This window comes from Lathamus discolor, chromosome 13 (genome assembly GCF_037157495.1).
Source record: "Lathamus discolor isolate bLatDis1 chromosome 13, bLatDis1.hap1, whole genome shotgun sequence".
Classification (NCBI taxonomy): Eukaryota; Metazoa; Chordata; class Aves; order Psittaciformes; family Psittacidae; genus Lathamus; species Lathamus discolor.
Window position 1 is genome coordinate 3,291,841 of NC_088896.1, and position 15,244 is coordinate 3,307,084.

General features: G+C 56.2%; 1 long non-coding RNA gene across 1 annotated transcript; it reads left to right on the forward strand.

Moving 5' to 3' along the window:
* Positions 1-9,443: 9,443 nt before the first annotated feature.
* On the forward strand, positions 9,444-10,004 carry LOC136021377 (uncharacterized). The gene is made up of 3 exons (XR_010615752.1): positions 9,444-9,504; positions 9,647-9,796; positions 9,951-10,004. It is a non-coding gene; the product is annotated as an uncharacterized LOC136021377 (long non-coding RNA).
* The last annotated feature ends 5,240 nt before the right edge of the window (positions 10,005-15,244 follow it).

The window sequence follows — 15,244 nt, forward strand, 5'->3', positions numbered from 1 at the left end:
TCCAGCTCTGTGCTGGCAGTGCCTGCGGCCTCTGAGCCATTGCTGCAGGAATGGGCTGGAGGACATGTCCAGGAGGTAAAAAGGGGTACAGCCAACAGGACCCCCCCGAGCCAGCTGGGATGGCATCAGTGCCGGCATCTCCATCACACGGGATGCTGCGGCATCCCAGGGTAATCACGCAGCTGTTGTCCACGTTGCTGGCGTGCTCGGTCACTCATTGTAGAGAGCAGCAGTACTGAGAGACTGGGATGCCCCAGATCCGTGTCCTCCGCTCTGGGAAGAGCAGGGCCAGGGCAGTGACAGTGCAGGAGCTGCTGTCCTGTCCCAGCCATGGGCAGCCCCAGGAAGCAGAACGGGACAAAGCTGGAGCAGACAGTCCTCCTCTGATTGAAACCAGACCTCAGGCCATGCTGCCGACTGGAGCTGGTGGGGAATGTGTTTAAACCAAACCAGCCTTCCCTCTCCTTCCTGCATGCAAATAGGGTTCGTCTGCTCTGGAGCTGAAGTACAACAGATGTGGCTTTGTGCAGAGACCGAGGTGCCACAAAGCAAACCCCACAGTGGGACCCTGCCCTGAGCGTCCAGCTCTCAGAGGGGACCTCAAGCCCTGGGGCCGCCTTGACCTCGACCTCACCATCCACATATGGGAACAGGATGGGGGAGATGCCCTGGGGACCGGGACAGCAGCAGCGCAGGGGTGATGCCCAGGAAGGGAGCACAGGATGGGGACACACGGGCAGGACCCCCGGCAGCAGTGGGCAGGGGTGGGTGAGCCGGGACAGAGCAGCCTCCCCGTGACCTTGTGTCAGCTTCCTGCTTCCCTCCCCAGAAACAGCGCTCCCAGCCCACACAGCCCAAAGCATCCCAAGGATCGGGAAATGCCGGCGAGCAGGAGGAAGCAGAGAGGGGTCCTGGGTGCTGCCCGGCGCTCGCGGGCAGGGCACGGGAGGGTAAGAAGCTGCCAAGGCAGCCCTGGAGAGCGCTTCCCACCCCGACCAACCTGGTCCCGGGCTGGGAACTGCTCAAACCCCCCCAGTCCCACACCGGGATTTGAGGAAACCGAGGCCTCGTGATGCAGCCGGAAGGGATGAACCAAGAGACGCAGGTGCCAGATCCAGCATCCCGGGGCTGCACGGGCAAGGCCCCAGCCGGCCGCTGCACTTCCTCGGACCCTGGTGGTGTCACCACCTTCCCCCTCCATGTCCCCCCCCTGCTGAGCTCACCCCACGGCAGGAACCAGCCCCCCCCCCGGAGCATGGCCCCTGTCAGAGCCGGACCCGTCAGCGATAAGCGAGGATGACAGGGTCCTTGGGAAACAAGTCAGCGCTTCCAAACAGATTCTCTTTGCTGCTCTTTTCCTTCCTGAAGCTGGTGTGAGCATGGCAGGGGTTGCTCAGGAAAGCCAGGAAGCTAATATATTCATGTCATCTTGCATTTGGTGCCAGGACATGAAGTAAACACCGTCAGGGACCTCGCTCCAGTTCAAAGACAAGCCCTGTTTCTTATTCCGATCACATTATCCATGCTCCCCGTACAGCTTCATTGATTCATATCTTAAAAAGAAAAGCCTTCAAAACCCATTAAGGCTGCCTCGCCGTTCCAGCCCTGCTCTCAAGGGCTAGGGCAAGAAGCATTAACTAATCTGCTCACATTACCTTGCCTTTGAACCGAGCAGCTCTCGGCATCAATCAAGAGTGTTTGGAAGCGATACGCACCCATGCGGGGCGAGCCTGGGCTGCCGAGGTCACCCAATGTCAACCGAATGGCATTGATGGCCCCTTTCACACCCAGGGAGCACCCAGGGCTTGTGCCTATGGTGGAGCAGCCCAGGTTATGGCCCTCTGTTTGGCCATGGAGGACCATGCGGTTATAAACAAGCCCACGGAGGAGCAAGAGCGGGGCCCTTGCTGGTGTCGGCGCGGCTGGGGCTCGGCGAGCAGCGATGTCCTCGCAGGGATTGCGAAAGCCGCGGTGCTATTGCCAGGCAATAGCAGGTCCTTCCAGCCCCCTGGGCTCCAGCTCGGCAGCAGCCGCTGTTTCTGGGGCTTCCATGACCTCAGAGCACACTGAAACGCGCTCCCGGGAGCCCAGCGTGCTCCAGCCGGGACACAGGGCTCGGCTGCCCCATGCTCCCCGGTGCCTTGTGCAGGGCAGCTCCGCGCCCTCCGGCCTGACTTCCACTCGGGAAGCGATCGTTCACTCCCGCTTCCAGCTGGCCACGGGACACACTCGGGCTGCTCCTTCCACCGCTCTCCCCAAGGCTTCTCATCACACTGGTGCCAGCAGCGAGGCTGATCCATCCCCTCTGCCCCTGGCTGACCCCCACGTTCAGGGATGGGGACTGTTTACTGGACGGGCTTAGAGGGATTTGGCTTTACTGAGGTTTCAAGTGCTGCTCGTGCCTTGGTTTTAGGGTTTGGAGCACTTGGAGAGGACGTGCCCATATAGCTGGATCTGGGGGCATCTCTGAACCTGGCTGGATGGGGATGGAAAGCCAGGCTTCTTGGGAAGCTCGGCTTTGCTCTCTCTTTCAGACCCAGCCGGTCACTGAACCTGGGTTGACGTAGGTTGCTTGGATTCAGTTCTGGTTTCAAAATCCTTTTGCAGGAAGAAGCTGTTTTCCAGCTGCGTTACGGGAATGCCCAGCTTGGGGTTTTTCCTTCTGCTGTGGCCAGCGTCAGTCCCGTGTCAGCCCCTGGCTGACCCATGGCTGCCCGGGAAGCCGCTGCCCAGGTCGTCCTGCCTGCTCCGGGCCTCTTCTCCAAGTCAGGACCTCCATGCGCTGTTAAACCCCTCTGTGTTCATGGGCATGCATCTTCCCCTCGCCCTCTCTCTTCCAGTGGCTGCTTTCCCAGTTCTCTTCAATCTAAACCCACCAAGTCACTCCATTCCAGATGCATTTTGCATCGCAAAGGACCGACCTGGGGCAAGGTGCGTGAAGACACTTCACTGCCCGTGCGCAGGGACATCTAAGGAGCTTGTAGGGAAGGGAAAGTCTTCCCTGGGAAGACAACAGGCACAGAGGTCCTGCAGGAGACTGTGGGGCCAGAGCAGTGTCCTGGAGGGAGGTGTGTGACAGGGGCTGCTGAGTGATGGGAGAGTGGGGAGGAGGAGGCAAACCCAGCCTGGTGAGGGCAGGATGCAGACAAGGTCTTGGATCAGCTGCCTGAGAGGTGTCCATGGGGAATTGCAGGCAGGTCGGAGCCTGCCAGATCAGCGGAGCCAGGGAGCCGGTTGAGGCAGGTCTGGCAGGAGGAGGAGCACAGGAGCTGGAGGGAAGGGGAGAAGGAGGAATGTGGTGAAAGAGGGGAAAGGGAGGCACAAGGGAAAGGGGGGAGCAGAGGGGAGCGCCCAGCCCTGGGGCAGGAGCGGGGTGGTCGGGCTGGGAATGGGCTTGGTTCATCACAAATCACCTGGGGACCAGCTGGGGCAGGAGCACCACGTGCCAAAACCTATTAAGCGCTCAAGGGGTGACAGAGCAGCCACTTGGCTCCGTCCTGCCCACAGGTCACAGGAGAGCGTCCTTGTGTGTCACCTCCTAATTCCATCCGATCCTGCCCTAATCCCTCTTAAAACCAGCCCCGGGAGCCTGCAGCCGGGTGCCGGGGAGAGCCGCCGGCGTGAGGGGCCAGGGGGCACGGCGACAGCCTGCGGGAGCGTGGGGATGGAGGCAGCGCCATGTGCACCACAGCCCTGCTCCTCGGCACGCTGGTCATGATCCTGCGGCGCCGCTTCTCCAACAGAGTCGAACCGTACGTGCTCTGTCAGCCCCTTCCCATCTCCTTCCCATCCTCTTCCCATCGCTTTCCCATCCCGTTCCTGTCCCCTTGGCTCCCTGGGGCTGGGATAAGTGGGTGACGGGAGGCCCTGGGGTGGAGGATCTTGTTGCTCAGCCTAAGAGATGTCTTTGGAGGTATTTAGTTTTCTTGTAGTTTCAGTCCTCTGAGTGACACCAGGAGACACAGAATCATAGAAGCATAGAATGGTTTGGGTTGGAAGGGACTTTAAAGCTCATGCAGTTCCAACCCCCTGCCACGGGCAGGGACACCTTCCACTAGAGCAGCCCTGTCCACCCTGGCCTTGAACAATGCCAGGGATGGGGCATTCACCAATTCCTTGTGCTGGGCACAAAGAAGTCATCTCCTCCCTGTTGCACCAGCAAGAGCAAAGAGGAAATGCAGGATTGCTCCCCTGTCTCTTTGGTGTGAAGGGCCACGGTTGAACTCCTGGGATGCTTTCACCCACACCGATCAAGGTGTTTCCCAAATGGAGTGGTCCAGCATCCTGCTGCCCCTCCAGGCAAGCAGCCTGGCTGCCTGTGTGACCTGCCTCAGCTGCGAAGGAGACTGAGCAGTGCTCTCAGTGTGGGGACATCACCAGGCTGCCAATGACACCCAGCAGCCAAACCCTCACCTGGTGTGAAACAGCCCCGGGGAGGTCCCTGGGATGCAGGGGGGTTGGATGGGCATCTGGGTGCAGAGGATGCTTGAGAGCATCAGCGACACGTTGGCTCTCAGAAGAGCCAGCAGCCACCCCGCCGCAGCCGTGGCCCTGTTGCGCTGCGCTCTGTGCCCACACACACGTCCTGGCTCCGAGGCGGTGGCAGGCAGCAGATGGGAAGGGACTTGCTGCAGTCCCGCGTCGCGGCAGTGACAAAGCCACCACGGGCGCGCAGGGTCACCTCCTGCTCCGAGCATCCCCGCTGTGCCACGGGCACGCTGCCGGCGGCTGCGCCTTCCGCTGCCTGCAGCTCCCGGTGCCTTTCGGGAGGGGGTTTTGCTCCCGTTCAGCACCCGCATGGCTCCACGCTTGCCATGGGGCTGCCTGCTCCAGCGCCAGCCTCGGAGCCAGGTTTCTTCTGGGGCCGTGCAAATGCATTTACCAGAGACTGGAGCCGCGAGCGTGGGGAGGTCGAACTGGCACCTATTGAGACAATGAGCCAGGGAGGGAGGAACAAGACTGGAAGCAGGGAAAGCATCTCAGGGCCTGTGTGTCCCTGGCTCTCCCTGTGCTACCTGCAGCACTGCCTGAACGAAAGACTCAAGAGCCCGAGCAAACGTGAGCTGAGGCTCCCTCCGAGCAGAGATGCATGGGGAGGTTGGCAGAGCTGGCTTCCTGCAGGTCCATTCCAAGGGAAGCTGCAGGGCTTGCACACAGGCTGGGGAACAGCAGTGATGCCACTGGTGCTGGCAGCCCTGTGGTGGCAGATCCAGCCATAGGAGCAGGCATGAGCTGCCTTCAGGGCGGTAGGGACGGGGTGCAGGGACATCTTTGTGGCTGGCTCGGCACCCTGTCACTGCAAGCCAAGTGTGCGGGTGTGGGGGATGGAGTCAGGGCTGCTGGTTTATGGCTCGGCCACCATTGTCCTTGCTGCTAGGAGCAAGCATTGGGAAAGCACAAAACCTCGGAGCCGAAAGAGCTGGGGGTGAGAGGGACGCTGGGGCTGCCTGGGCCACCTCCGCTCCTGCAGAAGCACAACTTCACCACATCTAAACCAATGTCCCACAGCCAGGTCAGACCCTGCACCCGACTGCCTTCACCATCACCATCGTCATCAATGTGTGGCTGGTGAGACAGCAGTGCAGAGATGGAGTGGGCCGGCACCTGAACCAGCAGCTCAGGCCTTGGCAAGACTGGCATGGACCTGGGGAGCACGAGGACAATCACAGCTGGATGGGCTGGAGAGGCTCCCCCCAAGCCCCACTGCAGCTCTCAGACAGGCACCGGTGCAAAGGCACCAGCCCACAGAGAAGCCGTACACCGCTAGATTGGTTCTTTAGGTGATTAATTGCCCTCACCATTAAACACCGGTGGCCATGAAGAGGTTTTCTACTTGCTCTATTTGAGATGTTCATCTCTTCACCGTGCTCCGCACTGGCATAAATCAGAGCAGTTCCACTGACAGCTTTATAACAGGAGAGAATTTGTCCCCAGCCTTTCATATTTCAGAAAAGAGAAGTAGCAGAAGCCAGAAAAGCCATTGCTGCTGGCCAGGGTCGGGGGGAAGTGGTAGAGGGGACCAAGGCAGAACAGACCAAGGCTTCAGATGGGCATGGTGGAGGGCAGGAAGCATCCTCCACACCACCAACAGCACCAGAGCCCCAACCCGGTTTTGATCCAACTGGAGTCTGGTGAGGCCCAGGCTCAAGCTGGGCTGGCAGCAGGACCCCATATGGCAAGAAAGACCAGGATTTTCCCCATGTGCACTGGTCTGGATGACCCCTGGGTTAAAGACATCCCTGGAAAGCAGCACACAGTGAAGAAAAAGACAGGAGGAGCCCACATGTTCCATGGGATAAAGCTGCCTTGGTGCAGGAACATCCTTCTGGCACTGACGTCCCCGTGTGCGAAGCAGAGCGTGTGTCCTGGGCAAAGGACACAAATGAACAGCCCAGGCAAGATCAGATTATGTGAAATCCTCTGCCCATTTGACCTCCTTCACGTCTCATCTTCTATTTATATGCCTTGAGGCTGGCAGGGACAGTGAGGGTTGTCCTTGGCCCCCACTCACAGGGCTGGAGGGCTCAGCCGTGGGTCTGGGGGGTCAGGGTTGGCCCCTGGAGCTGGCTGACACCCTTCAGAAAGGGAGGTTTGAAGGTTTCCTCCTAACCTGACCATGGGGTCTGCTATCCCCCTCTCACTAGAGCTGGAAAGCAAACTGAAACACAGCCCTGGGCTAACCTCCCATGAAGGGACAGCGAGGTCAAGGGGGACTCCTTGGGCTTTGGTGCTTGGGTTTCCTCGGCAAGCAGTGGTTTATCCTTTGGTTTCTGTGTTATTTAACGACAAGGTGCGGGCCAGGGGCCAGGGCTGGTCACGGGTGTCTGCTCTGTTTGCCTTTCTCATGTTCTTCCCCTCCGGGCCCTTCCCGGCAGGAGCAGCTCACTGCCTGCTCCGGATGCGTGTGTGGGTTTGGGAGGCAGAGATGCTGCTGACCCAGAGCCCAGGGTTTGGTCTTGGTGCTGGGCCAGCACAGGGGATGCAGGGCCATTGAGCACCCAAAGGAGACTGCTGGAAGAGCCAGGTCTGCGAGGGAACGTGTTCTCCATGGAGTGCGCTTGGAGAGGGATCGGGTCAGGGACTTGCTAAGGCAGGGCTGAACTATGGCAAACCAAAGGAAGTGCTTTGGGGAAGTGAAACATGGATTTGCCTCTACTGCTGCTTTCTCAGCCCCCTCACAAACAGGCTGGGCACGAATCCCTGGGCCTCAGATGGGTTATTTTCCTAGGACTGGGAGCCAGGGCCATGAAGAGAGGGAGAGCGTGGTGCCTGTGCTGATCAATCCCCCCATGAGGACACCCTCATTGCACCCCACACACTGTGCTGCAAGGCAAGAACAGACTCTCTACAGACCCTCTGCACCTCAGGCTAAACAGAGCCAGTAGCTTGGCATCCTCGGGGTTTAACCTTCCAGCTTCATTCCCTTTGGGACACAGGACGTGGCCTCCTCCTTTCCACTGCCCAGGCAGGGCTCTGCATCTCCGGTGCTGCTGGAGCAATCAGTGCGCAGCAGGCATGCACAGACAAGTGTCAGCTGAATTCCTGTACAGCTTAAATACATCAGCAAGGCCACAAACACAGCTCCAAAGTGCTGCAGGCACAGCTGAGCTGATAAATAACCCCCAAAGCCACTGGCAAGCGAAATACACCCCTCTTTCCAGGCTTAGCATCACTTTCCCCCTTCTATCCTTACGGCAGCTGAGCAGACCCACTCTTTACCTTGCCGTGCTTGAATCCAGTACCAAAAGGGTCAATTCTATGCCACTTCTGCGGAGTCATTATCCTGTCGGTTATATAAATGTCTGGGCATGCACAAAAGGCAGTGCTGATACAGTGGCTCCGGCACCAACCCGCTCCAACACCTGCTTTTCAGCTGGAGAGAAAGCCGAGCACAAGAACATCTCGAGAGCTGTCACACAGAAGGCTGCTGTCTTTCAAGCTGAATGGAGGTCTAAATAGCTCTCACTTTGCCTTTGGAATCTCATTTCTAAATGCAATTAATACTGGCACATGCATAATGAGAGACTGACGAGTGAATCCAGACTCCAGCAATAAAGAAACCAGCCCCAAGTGCTATGTAAATATTACAAATCCTCACTAGGAGCTGACCCGGGGAAGAAAGCTTTCTGATGATTAAACCCAAGTGACAATACGACTGGATTCCTACATCTGTCACAATACTACCTGCTGATACATAATGAGCTACGCGAAAAGAACCAGCTCTTGCTGCTCTTCAATGCAGAGAAAATGTCTATTTGTAGAATGTAATTAATCTCTTCTTCAAAATCAGGAACCTTAGTGTCCTTGGTAACAACATGCCAGTGACTCAGAGCGTCTCTGGCTTCTTCTTCTGATTTCTGAGCAAGTTATTGACAGTGACCCCAAATTCAAGCACTGAAGAGGAGCTGTGCTTCAGCAGGGGGAAAGCCAGCTGGGTATCTGGAGGTGGGGATGGGTTTTACCACCTCTCTGCTCCCTGCAGGGCTCCTTCTGCAGCTGAAGGAGGTTCCTGGGCTTGTTTCAGCTACATTCCTTTGGATGAGACAAGTTCTGTCCCAGGACCTGGTCCCCAGCCAGGGCAGCACAATTCCCTTTTACCATCAGGTGTAACCAGGCAGAGAACAACACTGAAAACAGAGCAAGGGCAAGAACCGCAGGGTGAAGCTGCTCCCTCTTTCACCTGGTTTCCATGGGTAGCAAGTGCTGGGTAATTACGCTCCGCATGTGTGTCCATGCACACACATACATGTGGCTGCTCCCCAAAGGTGGCTTTTGAGCCTGATGGCTCATTTCAGCCAATTTTCCCTGGGGATAGAGGTTCAAAGACATCCAGTCCCTACCTGGTAGCAAAGACGCAAAGCCATGAGCGCTGATGTGGCAGAGGGATGCAGGGAAGCGATGCATCGCCCTCTTCTCCAGCCACCCCACTCGGCCTGGCTGAGATTGGTGCTGCAAAGGCAAAGCTGGGCCACTTCAAAGCACCCAGGGGCCATCTCTGCTTTCTATGAATTTCAGTGGGGAGCAACTGCGGCTGGATGTCGCTCACTGACCCAGTTCCAAAGCCCAGGGGAAGGCTGGGCTGTGATAAAGGGACAGCTGGTTGGAAAGAGGGTGATGGAGGACTTGCATGATTTATTTCCTGGCAAAAAACAACCAAAAAAAAGAGGAATTGTTGGATAAAATCAGCATATTCCAGGCTAAAATGTGCTGCAGCAATTCCTTGTGGGATTAGAGCTGAGGTGCCTGGTCTCCCTGCAGCTCCAGGCTGCTTTGCAGAGCCAGGGGTACATGGGGAAAAGGAGGTTTTTGTCATTACTTTGATTCAAAGCTGCCTTTTCTTGCAGCAAGTCACCACTTTCATTGAGAAAGAGCTGCAGTTGGCACTGCTGCCCACAGCTCACCCATCTCCTCTGTCCCCAGGTATCCCGAGGGAGAAGAAGAGACCAGGAGAGACGCTGGCTCCGACCCTCGCGCCACGTAACACTGCTCCGGAGTCAAAGCCAGGTGGGATGTAGCAGTTACCTGGGATAGAGGCAGCTCAGGGGGAACTGTGCTGGCTTGGGGCACAAAGCCTGGTCTTTGCCTTTCTGCCCTGCTCACAGATGCCTCAAGCATTTTAATGATGGTTTCTTCCTGTTTCATCCAGGATTTATAGGTCTCTGCCTACCAGTGAGGCTGCGAAGGCTCTAGAAAACTGGCTCACTCTGAGAGAAGGAATGAGAGCCTGCAACTCAGATTGGAAGGGAAAAGCCCATTTTTCCATCACTTTCAGTAGCAGCTCAGGTACCACGTGAGGGTACGTCCAGCCCTTCCTCTGTGGCTGCCTGGATGCCAGGAGCATCTCGTAGGGACAGAAAAGGCAGCAGAGCCGGTGGTGGTCCAGCCAGGGTGGGGATGGGGTGTGAGTTACATGGGGATTTGGCACTGATGTGGCTTTGTGTCCTGCACAGTGACTCCAGGGAGGGAGGGCCAGCTCCTGCCTGTCCATCTGTGGCTCCCAGCACGGGGAAGGCAACACACACCTTTGGAGTCGAGGGGACACTGGCCTGGGCTGGGACATGTGTGTGGGGTTCAGGGGGGAACTGAGGCTCTCTTTCTTCATCCCCTCCAGCCTACAAGGAACTGCTGAATGCCTACGGGCACCTCAGGGACTCACCTTGCTCTTCCGTCCCTTCTGAAGATCCTCCAAGGATCATCTTATTGTCCCTGCTCTCTGCAAACAATTAATCATAGAATCCTCATACAATGCCAGAGTGGTTTGGGTTGAAGGGACCTTAAAGCTCCTCCAGCTCCAACCCCTGCCACGGGCAGGGACCCCTTCCACTGGAGCAGCTTGCTCCAAGCCCCTGTGTCCAACCTGGCCTTGAGCACTGCCAGGGATGGGGCAGCCACAGCTTCTCTGGGCACCCTGTGCCAGCACCTCAGCACCCTCACAGGGAAGAATCCTTTCCACAAAGAATTAACCATGACTCCTTCTCCCCCTGCAGCTCCCCTGCACCCAGCACATCCCAGCCTTGGCACACGCCTGGCAAAACAACCCATGCCAACATCCCACATCTCCCCTCCACAGCTCAGGGAGGACCTGGCACTCGGTTAAACACTGGTGCAGAAGAGGAGTCGGCCTGGTTTGAAGGCTGAGCCCTGGGGGGAACCATCAGCCCCACAGCAATGCCCTCCAAGAGCCGTGAAGCAGCCTGCAGGCATGGGGTGACCCCTGGCGCTGGGCTCTGCACCCCCTCGGCAGCTTCCCCGTCTCTATAAATACCTCCATAAAGACGAGTTTGCAGACGCAGCTTGCTGTAGATGACAGCATTAGAGACACATCTGTTTCTCCTAAACAGCAGTCTCGTGCTGGGTTTATTTGGTCCATTTGTGGTGGGGAAGAGTTGCTTTCGACATTCAGCGATGTCTCATGTCTGGGGGAAGTGGAGGACTGGGGGGGGGGGGGGGGAGAAGTATTTTTGGCTCTATTTAGCCACAAAAATTTGGGGTTAGAATAAAGATAAATATCCCTGTTTTCTGTTTGCTGCCAAACCCAGGCAGATGATTTCTTGTGCGAGCCTTCATTTGTTGGAGAGCTCCATGGCCTGTTGGAAGAATAAATGTTCTGATGGAGAAAGTTGATGTGAGCGCGTATCAATCGGTCACTGCAAAGAACAGCTTCAACCTAACCAAAACAGCAGTCCCCAAAGCTTGTGACAATATATAAGTCAAAAGGACACAGGTCTTTGGTGAGCGACGTAGTCACACAGCAGGATCCCTCCTGCAGGCAGGGTTGCACCGGCCTCACCACGGCTGGCATCGTTTCAGTGCTAAATACACCCCCTTTGCACCCAAACCAGGCTGTTGGCTCCTTTCTGGCAACCACCAGCAGGACACAGCAATGGGGGAAGTAGATAGGGAAGAAGCCTGGGATGTGGCTCCTGCCTGGGATGCTCCTGGCTGATGGCAGCACCTTCTTCCCATCCTGCAGGGTCACCTCCCCAGCACCGAGGTAAGGCCAGGCAAGAGCTCCGTGTGGCTCGGTTCTCCACAGTGAGAACTGCGCAAATGCCTGGGGAGTTTTCCTAATAGATTAGCCCCCCCTCCCCAAGCTTTTTTATTAAACCTTTCCGATCTCAGCTCATGGTAAAGAAAATATTATGATCAGAAAGAATAAAACTGCTGGTTTACCCAGAGCTGCTTCATTTTACAGCAGATTAAAAGCAAGATGGAGAGTCAATAATGCCAGGAAGCGGGGGCCAGGGGATGAGCACAACGTACATGCTGAAGGCAGCACAGAAGAGATTGGAGGCTGGAAAGACAAAAGCTTCTCAGGATTGAAGCCTCAAAAGCAGAATCAGCTCCTCAGATGATATAAATCACCTGAGCTCCCCTGACATGCCGGGATTGCTGTAGCACAGCTTTTATGTATTGATTTAAGGGAAAAATAAAGGTCAGGGGCTTAGCTGCAGAGAGGCTGCTCAGCTCTGGGTGGGCAGCGATGAGGAACAAGGAGGATCTGCAAAGGATGGAGAGGAGCCCCAGGAAAGGTGCATATATGCTGGAGCTACATTAGCCCCAAAGACTAGGAGAGAACCTGGTGCAACCCACTGAGGGTAACTGACTGCAGCCCAGATCTGCACAGGCACAGTCATCCTGGGCTTTGGGAGCATCCAGAGCCGAGTCTGGAGCTCACCATCATCCAACTCCGACCTTTCCCTCCATCTGGCCTAACCCACAAAGAAAAACCCCAGAAAGGCCAAAGTGGGGCCAGCTGGGAACGCTGCCTGCAAATGTCATGGCGCTGCCGGGAACAGGGTGACTGCACGGCAAACCTGGGTGTGCAAACATCGCTTGCTAAATCCACTGCTCGGAGGCGGGGTAGGTTTGGGGGATAAAGGTTTCCTGAGCCATGGAAAGGCCAGCTCCCCGCCGGGGGACCTCGGGAGGCTGGCTTTCGTGAGAAATGCGCTGTATTTACTCAGTGAGCAGCAGCTTAGCTCACAGCGAGCTGCCTGGAGCAAGCGTCTGCACGAGGGCTGCTGCTGGCTGTGGCAAGGTGTTTGCTGTCTGTGCAGAGAGATGTGCCATGGTCCCGGAAGGCTCTTGGTGGGTGGGAGTGGGAACCCGCTTAACCCTCATTAACTGCATCCTCTCTGCTGGCCAAAACCACGCTCTGCTTTACCGGAAACACAGAATTGATGGGGACAGCTCCCATGGTGTCACCGGGGGTTGTCCAGGGGATGGGATGGATGCTGATGGTCTTCTCAGGGCCAGGAGGCTGAAGGACATGGTCCTACCATCATGGTCCTGTCGTGGTCCTGCTGAGGAGATGCTGTTTGAGGAGGAAGGAAGGATTGTGACATCTCTGCTTTCTTTTTTATCTCTGTCCCCACTAAAATACACTTTGGGATAAACCAAAAGGGAAATGAAAGGCGAGTGGGCTACGCTTAAAGGGTGGTGGAGGTGGTGTGGGACCAGCAGCCCCATGCAGCCTGGAGGAGGGGGTGAAGCTGGGGCCTTGCTGGGCTCAGCTCCCTGGGGTTTATCTCACTGTCTGTTTTCATCATTTCTCTGTGAGAAGGGAAAGGGACCACACAGGAGCAGAAAGTCCTGGAAATCTGTGAAGGAGAACGTTCCCAGCACCCCTCCCTGCATCATCGCCCCTGTATGCAGTTGGCTATGGAGGACATATAGCTCAGTATAGGCTCCAACTTGGTGATTAAATTCCTGTTTACAGCCAGCAAACACACTTTCCCAGCTCTGATCCTCCTGCCTCCGTTGCACACGTGATCGCTTTGAAGGACTAAGTGGACCAGGACTTGGATAACCCCATCTTGACCAGCCTGTCTGTTCCATCGCTCCATATCAGATACCACTGTCACTCCTCTGCTCGTGCTCCAGAGACTTCCTAAAGGCTGCTTGTGCCCTAGAACTTTTCCAAAAGGAAGAAAAATCAACCTAAAGCTCCAGTAGAAGCAGGGGGAGGAAATTGCTTCAAGTTTCTTAACTATCTCATGGAACAAAAATGCTTCTTAAGGCTGCTGAGGGAAAGAGGGGGTCAAATGTCCCTCATTAACACTGATTTACTGAGAGGGCTGGGAAGTGGAAGAGGGAGAGAGTCCAGCTGCCTGTCCCAGTGCACAAGGAGCCTGGTTTGGGATCCAGGCTGGGAGGTGAGGGCTGATCCCCCCAGCATGAGATGGGGTGGCAGCTTTACTATGGCTTCACCAGCAAGCAGGTACAGTGGGGTGCAAGCCGCACCCCGAGGCAGAGCAGACAGACCTGCACTAACACAGCAGAGCTCTCAGCTTGGAGCAGCAGTTTGGAAACTTGGTGGCTTTCAGAAGAAAAGAGCAGAAGTTGAGCCCATTCAACCCAATTAAAACTCCCGAGGAAGCACAGAGAGACAGGATGCAATTACCCGCACTGGAATCCCAGTTCAGAACAGGAGGCAGAGCTCTCCGGATCAAATTAATCCCTGGTGTAACTCTGCTGAAGTTACACCAGGGCTATAATTGGCCTGAAACATTTTAACTATCTCATTTAATGTTATTCATGCTCTGCTGGAGATGAGAATGTTTATCCTAAATGAGAGACTTTAATGCTCTGTAGCAATAATAGAGTGTGAGGCTTATGCGGTTTCTCATTTACAAGGATGCTGGGGAGGCCAGATTGTCATGAAAGATGCAGGAGAGACTCCCCAGATCTTTAACCATTTCCATGGCCCTGTTGTCCTTCCACCCTCCCCGTGCCCAGGCTGCTTTTCCATCTCCTGGAGATGGTGAGGGCTTCTAGCCCAGACCCAGCCAGGGGTAGAAGCAGGGGGAGGTGTAAAGTGATCACAGAGTGGTTTGGGTTGGAAGGGACCTTAAAGCTCATGCACTCCCAATCCCCTGCCACGGGCAGGGACACCTTCCACTAGAGCAGGTGAAGAAGGAATGGAAGGCACTGAGAGAGGCTTTTCTAGATTAAAGCCCCTATAAATCAGGGCTATTTCCCAACAATAGACTTGCCTCCCCAGTGATGCTGAAAGGGGATTTCCATTGATGAGAGCTGGCTCCGTGGCCTTTCCCCAAGTCACCCCAGGGAAGCTCCTGCACACGGAGCAGGGCCAGTGCTGCAGGTAGCTCAGGAAGCTCACAGAGCACCACATCCCTGCTGCCAGGCAGACACCCCACCATGGGCAGTGTTTCCGGCTGCCAGCCCTGGGTTACCCACCCCGCTCAGAGGATGATCCCAACCGCACTGTCCTTTGAGCTGCAGCCTCATAGTGAGCTTGTCTCCATTCTCCACAGCAGGAAGCAGCAGGACACTGTAACCCTCCATTGGGAATGTGTCTCAGGAGCCACGATCCATCCGCTCCCCTTCCCGCAGCGATGCCATCAAGCACGCATCCTGCTGCCTGGAAAAGCACAGCCTGTGGGTTAGATTCCTCCTGCCACAGCTGCCCTCCGGCTGGTGGAGCTGCCAGGGATGCAGTGTGGCCCTGAAGCTCTGCTGCGTGCCCTGCATGCCCCCAGCCAGCCCTGGCAGGTACCGCTCACCGCAGGCTCTGCAGAGGCATTACCCAGCTTTTGGAGGCTTGTGATGATCTGCCATTAAATCACACTTCCACTCCCTAGGCTGTTTTTAAGATCGAGCCCTGGTCTTTCCCTCTGCTCTCTTGCCAGTGGAAACCGCAGGAAAGGCAGATCTGTTTGTTCCAAAGCAATTTGAAATGCCCTGTAGCTTAGTAGAGGCTCAAGCATTACAATTCATT